Source organism: Thalassophryne amazonica, chromosome 16 (assembly GCF_902500255.1).
Source record: "Thalassophryne amazonica chromosome 16, fThaAma1.1, whole genome shotgun sequence".
Taxonomy (NCBI): domain Eukaryota; kingdom Metazoa; phylum Chordata; class Actinopteri; order Batrachoidiformes; family Batrachoididae; genus Thalassophryne; species Thalassophryne amazonica.
Window position 1 is genome coordinate 67,935,903 of NC_047118.1, and position 4,811 is coordinate 67,940,713.

Here is a 4,811-nt window from a genome sequence, read left to right on the forward strand (position 1 = left end):
CGGCAGGTGTCAGCCAAAATCCAGGTGTCACACACGAACATCCAACACCGCTCGCTGAACACTTAGAAAAGGCAGGGCTATTCGCGCACCTGCTACGATAATAGACAGCAGTGTCTAAGTGTCACACGAGTGTGGCGTAACCCAGCAACACATATGGGTGTGACTGTGTCGAACCCCCACCCCCCACACATGCAAATGGCGTGTGGGGTGTGTCGTCATTGTCCGCCGCCCCCAACACAAATGGCTTGTGGAGTGTGTCCGCTGACAGAGGTGGGCATGTCCCCCTGTGACCTGCAGCTGTTCAAATATCTGTGCTGAGAAGTCACAGCTCGGGAACACCTGTACTGGCTTGTAGGATATGAAGTCGCGTAACTACAGCGTGAAGCGCGAACGTCGGCATGCTGTCCTCATGTAGGAATGAATTAAAACATATTGCTTCAGCTGACCATCACATCAGCGCACCACAAAGCTGCTGAATATCGTTCCATGCAGGAAATCACCCCTCGGGATGCCCCGCGAGGCACGTGTCACTGCGGGATTTCCCCACATTGTAATAAGTAAAACACAGATCACATTTTCAGCGGATTACTGCTGATGTGTTCACGATGCGAGAGCCCGGCTCTTCATGAGATGGGAGCTGACTCTTCATGATATGGGAGCCGGATGGCTCTTCATGTGATGAGCACAATAGGTAATTCATGTAAAACAGGAACGAGAGAACAGTAATTCCACGTCATTACATTACTTCCTGGTGTACGTCTAGGCGGAGGCTAAATCCGCTCTTTATAACAGGAATTAACTATTATAAATTGTGGTGTTTTAAAATTTTTTTCCTCCGCTGCTGTGTGCTCCACTTTCCACATACTTGCACTGTGTTCATGCGCACAAACACGAGCATGCACAGAATCGTCGCAGCAGTTTCGTGCACGCCTGTCCCCATTTCATTTTTGGTTGGCGGATTGTCTTCCAGTTTCTGCGTCTTTCATGTTGTGTGAAGGGGCCCTAAGAACCAGACTCTTAAGAACGTCCTGGACTAGGCCTTCAGAAATGTATCTATATGCTGCGACAGCGATAAACACTAATACCCCCGTCACACATAGTGAGAATGTGCAGGAACCAGGCCGACAGGGCAAAAATGGCCATAATCTGGATGCAGTCGGGAGGGAAAGAGACATGTAGATTGTGGGCGGATCCTGTCCAGACGACCTCGTCCACACCTGCACGATCGCATCCAAAGCGTATTTAGACCACAGTTAGAAGACACAGACTGCTGTCAGACGGCCATAAAGGGCGCTGAAGACTGCCCGATGTCCAAACATCTGGATGGCAAATACGGGACCGGAATGGGATCCAGCGCTGTGTCCTCCCTTTGAACAGGACCTGCCAGTACTAGACATTGTAGTACAACCAATGTATGGACTGGACTCATGCCATATGTGTCCAAGCCAGCATTGGTGCGGTCACTCACTCACTCATGCAATCACATCTTCACTCATCCTCTCCTTCCCAGTGATCACTGGTCTTACATGTGTGTGCGTAGAACAGGTGCTGAAATTATGAAATAATTGCCCAGTGTGTGTGTGTGTGTGTGAGTGTGTGTGTTTTTAACGGCTGAATGAGCCGCTACACGTGCATGGGAGGCACACGTGCGCATGTGTATGCCGTTGTCAGCTACTGGACACCTTTTGCTACTAAACTTTGCTGTGTGTGCACGTGTGTACCGCTGTCAACCACTGGACACCTTTTTGCTGCTAAAGTTTGCTGGCAGTGGGCCAAGTTTTCTCTTGCGCACAACATTTGTCAGATTCAGCCTTTCCAGCGAACTTTAATTTCTTTTTTTGCCCACTTCAGCATCAGCAGCACAATGCAACTCTGTACAACAGGATGTCCCTTTGGATTATCACATGGGATTTATTTATGCCGTAGTTGTTTGCAGCACACAGCAGCTGGGTGAGAGGCTTTTCACCACAGGCTGCGGTCACTGGCTCCTGTCCGCCCTGTGCTGTGAAAGGCTCCTGGGGCTGTGCCGGAGGTGAGATTCATGTTTAATAATGTTGTCATGGCCTGACAAAACAGTTCCACATCATACCTCCTACAGACTTAGATGGTGATCAAGTAATAATATGTATATTACAGTGGTGAGATCCATTCAGATCAGAGCCTCTGACGCATGCAGTGACGCATTACTGTGCGTGAGACAGCGGAGAGGTGCACCTGCCCGTGGTGTCACAGATATGATGGGCACAATATTTCACATTATTTATGTCACCCATGGGAAAGAATGGAAATGTATCTGTACTGTAAGGTCTATTATGGATATAACAGCTTGTTCAGATGTGCGGCAGCGCGCGCTGTGCAATGCATTGACCAGCAGCGGCACACGGTGCTTTTGGTTTGATTATGCACTGTTCACATTCACTGCACATGATGAATGCATGCCACATACATGTTATTGCAAATCAACATTTCCTTTGCTCTGCCTGGCCGGGGTACAGTGGAGGCGGACAGCCGGGGCACAACATGTCGGCAGGTTTTGCTGTGACCGATTGATCTCAGAGCTCAATCTGTTGGGAAGGTGTCGTAGCACGGACCCACAACAGGGGGCGCAAATGAACGGACAATGAATAAGCCAAAAAGTAACAATTTAATGTTGTGATAATACACAACTAAATTCACAGAAATCTGCACAGTCAATTGACACCAGGTGACGTGTGGGCAGGCTCGAAGATAGAAGACCCCCGACGAGAGAGAAGCCGCGTCCCACACGGCTTCCACCACCAACGGTCTGAAGAACACCGGAGCCGCCAAGTCCCGAGTCCCCAGGTGGCCTCTGTCTTAGGCTGTCAACCCTGGTACTGCTGGCAGAAAGCAGAGATAAGATGAATGAGTGTGAGTCCGCACACTCAGTAATCCACAGTCCATACACAGTTAGGAGGGAGCACCTCCACCTCCAATCACACACTCGTGCAGCTCCTGGTTAACCACTTATCTGGGTTGGGGTGTGAGGCAAAGCAGTCGCTGTCACACCAAACGCCAATCCCCCAGACAAGGCAACACTCCAGGAAAACGGCTGCAACAGAAGTTCAGGTTATTACACACAAAGTGTCAGTCAGCAGAGAAATTACCTCTTCAGTCGTTGCGATTTCTCGGTGAGGAGGTGGAGTTGCAGTCCGGCTTTTATGGTGGTGATGATGATGAACGAGTGACAGCTGGTGCAGAGGATGACTGACAGCTGTCACTTCTTCTGGGTCTGGCGCTCCAAGCAGGGCACCCTCTGGTGGTGGTGGGCCAGCAGTACCTCCTCTTCAGCGGCCCACATAACACAATCAACCACCATCAGATTGTTTCAAATGCTGTTATGACAGTGTCAGGATATGTAGACTGCGATCAGATGGTGCACAAACTGCGCATAGACCGCTGTCAGATGTGCGTCCCATCTCAACAGCGCCAAGAGTGTTTTAAACTGTGCAACACACTTGGGACAGCTGAGCGAATAGGACCAACTATGTAGACTGCTCAGAGACCGCCATCCATACATCTTCAGACTGCACCTCAACACTTCCCGACTGTGGTCGGATGTATCATTTTGACGCCATTCAGCCTCAATAGGCGTATGTGTGATGGAGGTCTAACTCTGCAGTGATGTTCACATCCCTGGACTCTCAAACTTTGAGACCCAGAGATGTCCATGATGTTCAGGTACAACATTTTGGACATACGTCATGTTTATCCATGCATGATCCAGGATGAAGGTGCCTCAGTGCTGTTGTAGTGCAGCAGATAAGTCATCTGAATCCTTCAAATGGTGCTGCAAGCACCAAATTTAGCACAAATACTTCTTAGGCATTAGTCTTTTGAAAAAACTGAGTGTCCACTTAAATTTTCAATAGGCGGCCAGCTAGGGGCCATTTGAAGAATTACACAGGGGTCAAAATTTTAAAACGCGCCAATTACACTGAGAGGTGTTCAATATTATTTGTGTGATCATACAGATTTCAAAAAGGTATAGTTTGGACCATCTATGGCATTATGGCGTAAAAAAAAATATCACAAATGGTGAGAAAGGTCCATTTCAGTTTGTACAGGGGTCAGAATTTAAAGTTTCTCCAATTTTGGTAAAAAGTGATATAAATTATTAGTTGAGCTAATAGGATGAATAAATGGAATAGTTTTTACTGTGCTGAGTGCTTGGTCTGCAAAGTTAAGGTTAAACAATGTCGACATCCATTGAATTCTATGACAAGTGATATATGTTACCCAGTAACATGATAGCTAAGCAAGACACATGATGCAAACTGTTGCTTTTTTAAAAACCTATTAACCAATCATCGCTATGGTTAGACCTTACTTGTGAGCCAGCTTTGTTGTGATTTGACTCTATATACACTAAATAAATTGAATTGAAATTGTGTGAAATTGAATTGTGCCTTCTTTGTGAGTTGTCTGTGCATCCTTTGAGCATCCTTGAGCCTCTGCATCCCTTCTGTATTTGTTTTGAACATGCTAAAAAATTAATTATGACCATGTTGACCACGGCATCTTGTGTGCTTCTACTGAGTGTTCCTTACATGACCTAGGCATGCACTGTGTGTTCCTTCGGTGTCCTGTGGCGTCCTCCCGAATTCTCTGGTTGCACAAGGGAAGCAGAATGGACTCCATCCCTGAAGGCTTTACAGACTACAAGTAAGGACCAGTGAACCTTCTATTTTGAGTCACATTTGCAAGTTTTAACATGTAAAATGATTACAACATGGAATAAATACAGACAGACTGGAGGCCACTGCTGTTTAGTGAGAGAAGATCGGGATCTG